At 39.8% G+C, this 11,682-nt stretch overlaps 1 long non-coding RNA gene across 1 annotated transcript in view; it reads left to right on the top strand.

The window, feature by feature from the left end:
- The window catches only part of LOC102010579, a 24,667-nt gene extending 15,646 nt beyond the window's left edge, over nt 1–9,021 (top strand). The window contains exons 3-4 of the long non-coding RNA XR_260358.2: nt 7,747–7,922; nt 8,617–9,021. This is a non-coding gene — a long non-coding RNA (uncharacterized LOC102010579). The remainder of the gene's footprint in view (nt 1–7,746; nt 7,923–8,616) is intronic.
- Nucleotides 9,022–11,682: the final 2,661 nt, after the last annotated feature.

An 11,682-nucleotide genomic window follows, 5' to 3' on the forward strand; every position in this document is an offset into this window, starting at 1 on the left:
TAGGGGCTGGGGATTTAGCTCAGCAGCAAAGCGCAAACGCAAGGTCTTGAGTTCGCTTCCCGGTAACGGAAAAAAACCAAAAAAAAAAAAAAAAAAAAGAAAACCTAAACAAGATCCTATGTTAAAAAAAAAAACAATGACAAAAAAAGATCCTATGTTGAAGGGGCTTAGGGTATAATACTCTGTTTCAACGATTAGTTATGGCTTTTTAAATTTGCCTCATTAAAATTCAGAATAAAATACATCTCTTGGCTACTAGTTTTAACCTTACTTATGTCTCTTATTTCTAGGAAGATTATTGCCTCACTGGCATCCCCTAAGGTGAGGGCCCTTAAGTGTATATAAGATAATAATTCTTCCACCATGAATAATGGCCACCTAGAGGTGATAGGGAATAAAAGAGGGAATTCTGTCTTTAATGTCCAACTTTCCATATAATTTGTTTAAACCATCAGTCCTCACGGTTACATAATGGGCTCTATTTTCCAATCTTTTGGTAAATGAACAAACTGATTATAAGAAGGTTAAACAAGGAAAGCTGCCCTTAATAATCTTTGCGTCTATGGACTGTGTAAACCAGATAATTTATCCCCCTAAAAAGGATAATGTTTACCCTTAAAAATCTAAGGAATGATTATTTACAGCATGATGTGTACTGGGTAGATATTGGTGATGGGAGAGGGAGGAAAGTGTTAAAATACAAAGGCAGACAGGAAATGGAATAACCTCCCTACCTCTTATCCAAGGGCTTCCAGGAGCCTGTCTGGGGCCTGCAGCCTCAGGAAATGCAAAGATTGTTTCTTGCCTTCACCTTTGGGCTGTTTTTTACTGTTGTTCATTAAGGAGATCTTTTCCATCAGTCTTATCATCTCTTTCTTGGCTCTTGGTCAGATTGAGTCAGACCTGGAACATTTACTTTTACAAAGACTAACCAGTCTTTTGTCTAGACACATACGACTGCTACCAAAACTCTGTGGACTCAGGTCAAGGAAAAGGTCAGTAGGCTCTTTTCTGTGACTAAACAGTACTACCAGAGAACTGAGAGTAAAGGAAATAGAATTAAAGGGGGATGGGGTAGGCAGGCTCCAGGGATAAATTGGTAGCATATAAAAGTGGGTGAGTAAAAGCATTTGAACTCTCTTTGAAAAGTATAAGAGGATAGTTCAAACTATTTCTGAGTTTACAAATCTAGATTGGAACTTGGTTTCAAAGGCTCTGGGTATGTTCATTCTGTTGTCCAGGCCTGGACCATTTTTATTTTTCATCTTGACTTTCTCTTCCTCTAACCAAATTTTATTCATGCTTCAAGTCTTATGCTGAAAGCCACTTCCTCAGGAAAGATTTTCCCAGTCCTCAGAACATAAGGCAAGGTAGGGTGCCCTTGTACAATTTCATCACATTCTATCTATCTTGCCAGTATAGTTCTCAACAGCACTATAATTAAATGATGACGTGTGCATGGCTATTTGGAAAACGACTATCCATATTTATTAGTCATTGGGTATTTTATAAATTATCTTATAATTAACCTCATTATAATGTTTAAGTAGCAATATTACAAAATAAAAATAATGTGTATAATTATTATTAAACTAATAATGTGGTCTCTCTGGCAGGATTTTAAACTCCTGGAGGGCAGGAAGTATATAACACTGGATGCCCACCTCCTGACACTCTCTAACATGGAGTTGGAGAGCAAAACACATGTGAAATAAAAGAATAAGTCAGTGCATGAGATTGTCCACAAGGGCTTCTGGAAACAAAGGGTAAAGCACAAAGTGAAAATCTCCCAGGGTATAGTTCCCACCAGTTCAGGTTGGATGGGCAATGTTCCAATGTCCCAGCTGCCCTAAAACCTCTAGTATAGAACTTCCTTTCCATACTGCTTGCCATCTCTAACCATAGAGATCTTCTTAATTCTTGTTCCACTGCTGCCTTTATGAGCAAAGTGCAAAGAAAGTTGGAAGCCAGCTGCCCAGAATTGCTGTGTATTTTTCATGCTATACTGCATTCTCTACCTCACAGTGAAGTCTCATTACTAAACAAAAGATACTGTCTTTAAAGGTTTGGTTCTTAAGAGGTAGTGCTGGCCCTGTGAAGACAGACATAATCTTAGTCATACATTTCATAAGTTCAGTCCCAATTATGGTGTCTGGGACACAGAATAATCACTAATGAAATGAACAGAGAAGGTCTCTTTAGACATAAAGTATCACCCATTTGACATGGATAGGAAAGAAAGAAGTTAGACTATCATTTGCAGGTCATATGATTCTCTAATAGAAGACACCAAAAACTCCACCGCAAGACTCATAGAATTAATAATCAAACTCTGTAGCATAGCAAGATATGAAGTTAACACTCAAGAACAAATAGCTTTCCTACACACCAATAATAAACTCACCAAGAGATAAATCAGAGAAGCAATACCTTTTACAGCAGCATCAAGAAAAATGAAATACTTAAGAGTTAAATCTAACAAAGAAAATGAAACACCTCTACAGTGAAAACTACAACACTCTGAGAAAAGAGATCAAAGAATGTATCAGAAAACTGAAAGAAACCCTGTTCCTGGATGGGCAGAACCAATGTAGTCAAAGTGCCCATACTTCCAAAACTGTTATACAGATTTAGTGCAATCCCAATCAAAATGTTAATAGCATTCCTCACAGAACTAGAGAAGACAATCCTAAAATTCATATGGAATATCCAAGAGACCAAGAATAGCAAAAGCAATTCTAAGCAACAAGGGCAAGGAAGGTATCATCAAGTCCAATCCTGGGCTTCAAGTTATACTACAAAGCTATCATAATAAAAATAGCATGGTATTGCCAAAAAAAAGAAAAAGAAAAACAGACTTGTGGATCAATGTAACAGAATAGAGGATACAGAAACAACTCCAGTCACACTGAGCTAACTTATCTTTCAAAAAAAGGCCCAAATATTTTCACTGAGGCAAAGATAGCCCTTTTAACAAATGGTACTAGGAAAACCAGCTATCCACATGCAGAAGATGGAAACTGGACCCATATCTCTCATAATGAACTTAACAAAAATCAAAATGGTTCAAAGATCTAAATACTAAAACAGAAACACTAAATGTGCTGGAAAACAAAATAGATAAAATACTTGAAGACATAGACATAGGCAAAGCCTTTCTGAACAGAACCCTGGTTGCACAAGAAATAATACCAAGAATCAACAAATAGGATCACATCAATTTAAAAATCTTCTGCACAGTAAAGGAAACCACCAACAGAGTGAAGAGATAATCTACAGGATGAGAAAAACAATTTTCTAGTTACTCTTCAGACAAAGGACTAATATCCAGAATATATAAAGAACTTAAAAACTTAGATCACTTGTGTTTACAGGCCCAATCCAAGAAATGGGTATCTGAATTGAACAGATATTTCTCAGATGAAGAAGTGCAAATGGCTGATAAATACAAGAAAAAATATTCAACATGAGTAGTCCTTTGGGAAATATAAAACAACAATGAGATCGTATCTCACTCCAGGAAGAATGGGTATCATCAAAAAATCAACCAACAACAAATACTGGCAAGATCACAGAGGAAAAAGGAACCCTTTTTCATTGTTGGTGGGAGCGTAAACTGCTAAAACCACTATGGAAACCAATGTGGAGATTCCTTGAAATATAAAAATAGAAATTCAATTTGACCCAGCTATTCACCTTCCAGGTATCTTCTCCAAAGATATGTTACAGTGATACATGCATACTTATTTTTATAGCAGCACAATTCATTATAGCTAGATCCTGGAGGCAACTTACATGTCCATCAACAGACGAATAGATAAAGAAAATGTGATATTTATTCACAATGGAGTGCTAATCTGCCATAAAGAAGGATAAACTTGAGTCATTTGTAGGAAAATGGTGCTTCTGGAGATCATGTCAAGTGAAGTGCATCAGACACACAAGCTTAAATATAGCATGGTTTCTCTTATATGAGAAACCCAATATACAGTATAAATAAAGTACAAAATAAAAGATATACAACAGGAAAAAAAGGGAGAGAAAAAAGTCATTGTAATCAAGCATATCCAAGGTATCTAAAAGTGTACCATGATTTAGTATAATTGTTATTTGTGGTTTTGGCCGTTAAACTGTGTTTATGATAATTAATTTGATAAAGACTTAAAAATAAATACAGCAATAGCTCAGTTCATGAATACTTCTGTTTGCAAACAATTCAGTTTGCAAACAAAAGTATTTAGCAAAATTGTGCTTCTGTTTGCAAACAAGGGAGATGAACACAACCACAGCCATACTCCCCACAAAAACACAAATGCAGCCATATCCCCCAAAATGGTAGAACAATGTTTGTAAAGCAGCGTACCACTGTAAATCTGATCCTGGCAAAAAAATGTTTGATTTTTTTTTTTCTAAAAACAGGGCTAAGGGGAAAGGGAAATGAAAAGAAATAAGATGTTGTCCTGGTTACTTTTCTCTCTTTGCTAATACAAAATGCCTGACACCCAAAGTTAAAGAGGAAAAGGTTTGTTTAGCCCACAGTTTGAGGAGGCTTCAGTCTACAATCAGCTGCCTCTAGGCAGGGTGGTGTGGTAGAAGAGCAATAGTTCACAGCAGCAGAAAACAGCAAAAGCAGCAAGAGCAGAAAGCCTCTTTTCCTCTCTTATATTACATGCAGGCTACCTGTCCTAGGGTGGATATAGCACTCAGGCTCCCAATCCCAGCACTAGACAATGAACCAATCACAAACTCTAGATTTAGCTGTATTAGAAAAGCCTGCCCCCAAGACTGCATGAGGTTTTGGGAGGACATCCAGACACAAACCATAACAGATGTGTTATGTACACATGTCAATTCTCCACAATGAATATAATCATATGTACTGCAAACATGAACTAATAAATATTTAAAATTTTAAAAAAGTATCCCTCTTTGGTCTGCCTTACAAGGCATGATTTTGTCCCTGCCAAGAAGTCACTAATGGCTTTAAGGGGGTGTCAAGGAGCTCACTTCCTGAATGCTGTCCTTACTGCAGCCTGGTTTCTCATTATCTCCATTCCATGATGAACCCCAACTTGATAGGTGTCCTCCAGCCTTTCTCCTACTTAGCCTTCCTCAAGCATCTGTCTCCCTTCTCAATCTTTGAAGAAGTCACACAAGGACCATCTTCTCTCTACCATGCTCTCTGCCAGCACCTTGTCAGTTGACTTCATTTTCCTGGTCACCTGTTGAGGACCCTGAATTTGTAAATTGACATACTACCTGTCCTAGGTTCTTTTTACCCTGCCTACCTGTAGGCTGGTTTTGGAATGCTGAGATCCCCTTCCTCTAGGTCAATGAAATTAGCACCCAGGTGCTGGGGGATGAATCTTTTTTCCTTTAAGATGTTTAAATTTCCCATTCTACCACTACACCTATGCTGTTCCAGGAAAAGGACCTAACCCCCTCCCCTACCCTTGCTAGCTGGAGCTTTGGGGCCTTTAGTTCCTAGAGAGCAATGGGTGACCCGAGATCCCTGCTATGCACCCCTCTACTTTTTCTCTTGCTTTTTCTGTACTTTCTCGCCATGTGCCATAACCCAGGCAGGAGATTGGAAGCCACTGCAGGGGTCTCCAATAACTGGCACCGTGGGAAGTGTTGCTAATAGCCACAAACCAACTCCATGTTCAATATCTTCCTAAGTAAGCAGCCTTGAATATAAGCAAGTTGTTTCATGTGTGCATGCCCATTAGTAGACTGTCAGGGTCAGCACTCTGGGGATCTTTTACAAGCCCAGAGCAAGTATTTAATAGCGTCCTACATTATGAGATACTTTTTAAAGTCTGTTAGTTTAATCAACATTCTTAGCACATACATCAGTGTCAAAGCAATTAGCCAAGGGCCTTGAGCACTGCTGGTTTCAACTAATATGTTGTGGGTGCTATGGTAGTACTCTTAAATGTTATTTAAGTGTTAAATGTTATTCTTAATGCCGTCATTTTGATTCCAGCTTAATTAACTTTTTAACAGTTCACTAATTTTAATAACTGGATCCGTAGGGTTTTGCACTATTAACTATGTTTCCATATGTCAACATCAACAGAGCTAGTTTAGGCCAGTATCCACAACTACGTGGAGTTATAGTCCAAAAGTCAGCTACTCAGGGGATTTTAGAGAAAATCCATTCAGTTGGGCAATCTGGGCCAGATCCCATGAAGAAACAGCTCTCAGGATACCGCTCAGCCCGGCAGCCAATCACTTGCGAGCTGATATTCTCACATTCTGATAGCCTGAGAACAAAAGTGGAAAGAAACCATGCTATCTTATTAAGGGTCTTTGGTGGAGGGGTTATCTGCCTGTGTGCACAAGTGTGTGTGTGTGTGTGTGTGTGTGTGTGTGTGTGTGGTGTGTGTAAAGGGAGTTTCTTAATTCTTTTATTCAGTACAACCCACCTTTTGGTGCTAACCATATGCTCCACCCATACAGTGTAAAACACCAAATATTGTACCCACAGAACTGTCTGTCCTCACGTGTACTTGTGTTGAATGTTCAAAGGAAAGAGTGAATTTCTTGTAATCTGCCTCTAGAAGATACACTCCAGGTATGGAAGGTCACACTACAGTAATTATCACACCAACAAGAAGAAATTCTGCCCTCTTTTGTTCTGTGTGTGACAGCCATGTCACACACTCTTTAATCCTGCATGTCTCCTACATCTCAGTCTCCTTCAGACTCTGATGAATGAATACACAAGTGAAAGCTCTCAATGCCTGGTGCATAACAGTTCATTGAAGGTAAATTTGTCTTCCTTGCTTTCAGTATTCCAGAAAGAATTCTCTCTCTGCCCAAGCTCAGCTGAACATGCAGCCTCACAGGCTAAGCCTCAGCTCTTCCCTCTGCCTCATGAGAGGTGCTCCAGAGTGATGCGCTAGCCAGGCTGTACTCTGCATATTTGCCGTTACGGTTAAATTTGGTTGTCAAGGTGATTGGATAGAGGGATGCCTGGGAAATTAGTAAAGCATGCCTTCATGTGTGCCTGGATAGTGTTTCAGAGAAGATTGGTGAGGGTCAGCAAACTGAGGTCCCACTGCTGAGACCCAGGATGGAACCAAAAGGCAGAAGAAGGAGGACACTCTATAAGTGCATGCTGGACACTTCTTAAGCAAATACATTTTTTGCTTGGAGTTACAGTCCAAAATTTTTTGCTGTTGCCACCTCCTTTAAGTTCAGCCTTTAAAAGTAGACTAGAACCCACCAGTAAGTCCACAGGGACTTCCAGCCTTTAGTCTCAGTCTGAGACTGCATCACTGGCCTCTCTTGGCTTCCAGCTTCTGGCTTATAGTATCTTGGATTGTGCAGCTACTAATTTCCCTCGCTTCAAGCCTGCAGACAGCCATTGTGAGACTTCAGCCACTGATAATGCGAGCCAGTCTAGTAGATCTCATCTTACAATTACAAGTGTGCTATTAGTTCTGTTCCTCTGAGGAATTCTAATTCCTATGTCCACACAGTAGAGAGACCAATACACAGACACGGAGAAAGTTGGAGGAGAGGGAGCATCTCTCACATCCTGTCATCAGACACTGCATAGATCCTAACAAGTTTAATCTTCAAAGGATCAAAACATGTTTTATCTGCATTTTTCACATAAAGAAATCGAAGGTTAGAAAAATCAAATAACTTTTCCAAGTTCACACAGCTACCTACAGCTAGAATACAAGAAACAAATTTCACCGGATCTGATTCCAAAGTTTCTACTTTGCCCCTCAGATTTCCTTGGAAAATGAGACTAGGAGTTGGAAGACTTCTAACTTGTGTTGCAAGCTCAAGATCCTAGCAAAAAAAGACGAATGAAAGAGAGTTTGGGTTGTTGACCAAACCTTGTTCCAGGTGCTCTGACTGGCGATTAGCATGTCACCATGGAATTCCAGCCCCAGAAACCAAATGTAAGATCCAAAGGAAAAAATTGCCTCACAAATATGCTAGTGATACAAAGGCAAATAAAAAGTCAATCTTTTTGTGCATATTTTAGGTAAAGTGTTTTTTTTTTTCTTTAGTATCGAGTGTGTATACGTGTGTTTATATGAGAGAGGGAGCCAGATAGTGGGGCGGGGGAAGAGGGACAGAGACACAGACAGAGCTGCTGGAACTTTAAATAAAATGTCAACATTCTCGGTAGTGTTGGGAACTGAAACACAACAGTCTTAGGTCACTGCCCGAGTGCTAGAAAGGCCAACTGACTAGACAACAGCCATAAACATGGCCGGTTCCTTTTACAATTGGTGTTGCTCGTGTCCCTGGGAGAATAAAAAACATAAAATCAAACAAAAACTATGGTTTGGGAACATTTTTACTTTTAAAGAAGATTAAATAAGCAAGAGTTTGGGTCAGAACAAAGCAGTGGTCATTTCCAGAGTGGGAGGATCAACGGTGCACATTTTTAAGATATCTCATCGGGGAAGACAGAACTTTGCAAATTATATAAGAAAAGATCGTTTAACTTGTAACACTGAGTTATACTGGAGTTGAAAATTTTCTTAAAAGTCATCTTTCCTCTTTATTGATAAAAAGAAGCCAATTTGCATAGCTAGGTAGTCAGGGTATTGGAGTAACAGCCTGTGTATGTTTTAACTTCCCAAGGCTCCTCCCAGAAGAGGTCACTGGCTAGCCTCCTGTGCGGACAGAGCAGGACCCTACTGTGCAGGCTGACCCTGCTGGATCACATCAGAGAGCATCTTACCAGGACCTGGGACTCAAAGCCACAGAGGGGCCATTGAGAAGCCATCCAAAGGCAACTTCTGTTCCCTCGTGGATTTGGCAAGCTCTGAAGGTCGCATCCCAGCTTGACCTAAAAACTGCAGCTTCACCCATGAACTTTAATTCCCCTCTCCTTGACTCCCTCCCACCACAGGCTGCAAACAGCCCAGCGCAGTCTTCCACATCAAAGAATTCCTTTTACTAAAAGAGGCAAGGCTATTCCTTTGGCCCCTCTGCCATATATGACTTGGGAGAGGAAAAGCTGGAAAGAAAAAGCCTTCAATATTTGCTGTGTTTGCTTTCAAAGGGTGCTCTATTTACAGAGGGGTTATCTTGTATCCACGTGCTGTTTGCCCTGGGTCTGAGGTAGGAGGCTGATGAGGTGAACCTGCAGCTGCTCATTACCGAGAGACACTTCTCTGAGGGGCCTGAAACCAAATTACTGTTTTAAAAATCATGTGTGCCTAGGACCTTAAGAATAGTCCTGAATATTTTGGATAGACTGTAGGGTGGAAAGGTTGCCTATTTTCCTATTTTAGTTGCTGATATATAATAGCAGAGAAAATTATAACGGTGAGTCTACATTTGGAATGCTGATCTATGCATCTTATTCTATTATTTATGGAAGAAGACATTAAACCAAAAGCTATGAACCTCCTTTCTCTGGATCTATATTCCATTCTCTTTCCCTTTCACATATATGGAATGAGCATGGAGAAAGTATTCAATGAAGACGTTTTGGACTTAAAGGAACTGAAATCAAAGCACAGGCACACATTTCCAAGAGGAAAGTAAACATCTCAGTTCTCACTCCAAAACCACAAAGGCACTTCACTACAAAGTACTTTAGAAGCACATATATAAATCCACCAATAGTATGTCACAGTTCTCTGGCTTTACTAAATTCTCACTGGGCATGCCTTTTTCCTGTCATGATTTCCCAAATGTACATGAAAGCACAAAATGTCCAGTCATTTCTGGTTCTTCCCTTGTAGGGAAAAGGCCAAAAAATTGAGTTTCCACTTTGGAAGCCATCTACTAAAATTTTCACTATGAAAGTAAAGAAGACATAGAAAGTTTTGAACCACCATAAGTTAATAGTTTAAAAAAATCCAGAAAGGAAGGAAGGGAGGGAGGGAAGGAGGGAAGGAGGGAGGGAGGGAAGAAGGAAGGAAGGAAGGAAGGAAGGAAGGAAAGAAGGAAGGAAAGAAAGAAGGAAGGAAGGAAAGAAGAAAGGAAAGAAGAAAGGAAGGAAGAAGGAAGGAAGGGAGGAAGGAAGGAAGGAGGGAGGGAAGATCTAATTCAGATTTGTTGTCTTGAATATATCTGCTTTCCTACAAAGTATTCCCCAAACACCTAAGTGCTAAGCCTCTGCCCTTCCCGGGGCAGTTTATCAAGGAGCATTCACATAGTGTGAGCATTAAGAGGTACTTGCCCATTGGTAGGAAGTTCTTCTCATTTGCTAATGGTAAGATGGTTCTTATTCAAGCAAAGAGCAAACTGAAATGCTAACATTTTACATAAGATAATTATTAATGAAATTTTCAAAATACTTCTGATTCAAGACAAGCAAAATGGAAAACAAAATAAAACTTTCAAGTAACCTTGTATGCAACTGTAAAAGATAAATGCTTTTAAGAGGATCTAAATCATGGGTCGGTAAACTACAGCGCAGTGGCCAAGTCCAGTCTGCAACATGATTTTGTAAATAAAATTCACTGGAACAAAGTCAAAGCTATTCACACATGTACTGTCTACAGCTGCTTTCACTCTACAGTGTCAGAATTAAGTGGTGGCCACAGAGATCAAACTGGCCACCCAAACCCTAAAGACTTGCTATCTTCCCTTTATAGTGTTTGCCAATCCCTGCTCTAAATTTTTTCACACAATTTATTTATTTATTTTTTTTTTTTTTGGTTTTTCTCCGGTACCGGGAACCGAACTCACGACCTTGCGCTTGCCAGGCAGGCGCTTTGCTGATGAGCTAAATCCCCAGCCCCCACACAATTTATTTTCAAACAAGTGATTAGTAGTTATTTTCCTTCACCTGATATATCTCAAACCAGGCAAATACTTAAAATTACAACTTCTTTGTATAGAAACACAGAGAATATTTGGTCTTCATATCCAAGTAAAGGGTTTATTACCAATTCTAAAACTGGTAGAATTTGGAACACAGATTTAAAGACAGCCACATTACTCACCATTTTTGGTCAATGTGAGTGGTGACCTACCAAGATAGGCCATGTTGAGTGAGCCTTGGAGGGAGCTCAGAAATAGAAAAATTACATGAAAAGTTTGCCAATGTTGACTGTGAAATAGGTCAGTGGGCTTAAATGTGATCTTGGAGGTGACAGACACCCACATTTGTGAATTCTATAGGTCTACTGCTACTAGGCACTTTTGTCAGCATAAGGCTCTACAGCTGGAACAGAACCCAAACCACAGAAACTGAGCTTAAAGTGCATTCATATGGCTGCCCCTCACTGCCAAGACCCAGACTTCTTCCACCTTGGGGCTCTGCATCCATAACTTATTATTTTTCACTTGACCCAAGGTGGCCCCAGCACATTTGCACTCGGTTCAGTGAGATGGGAGGGCAGGGCAAGGAAGAGGCAGAAGAGGCCAGAACTTAGTCAGTTAGGCATGGGTAGCAGCAAGAGAGCCTAGCAACTGCAATAGTCTTAGATTCTGTGCAGCATGGCCCAAGAAATATTTAAGTATCCTGGTACTTGAAGGACTAGTATGAGGAGACAACCAACATTCTCTACTATGATAAAGAAATATTGCCACAAGATGAATGAGTCTAACAAATCATTTCTTGTCAGGCATGGTGGTACACACCTGTAATCTCAGCACTAGGTAGGCTGAGGCAAGAGGATTGTGGTGACAAATTCAAGGCCAGCCTAAACTATATAGCAAGTCCTTGTCTCAAAAAAGAAAATAAAC

The sequence above is a fragment of the Chinchilla lanigera genome, unplaced genomic scaffold, assembly GCF_000276665.1.
Source record: "Chinchilla lanigera isolate Chin_1 unplaced genomic scaffold, ChiLan1.0 scaffold00015, whole genome shotgun sequence".
Classification (NCBI taxonomy): Eukaryota; Metazoa; Chordata; class Mammalia; order Rodentia; family Chinchillidae; genus Chinchilla; species Chinchilla lanigera.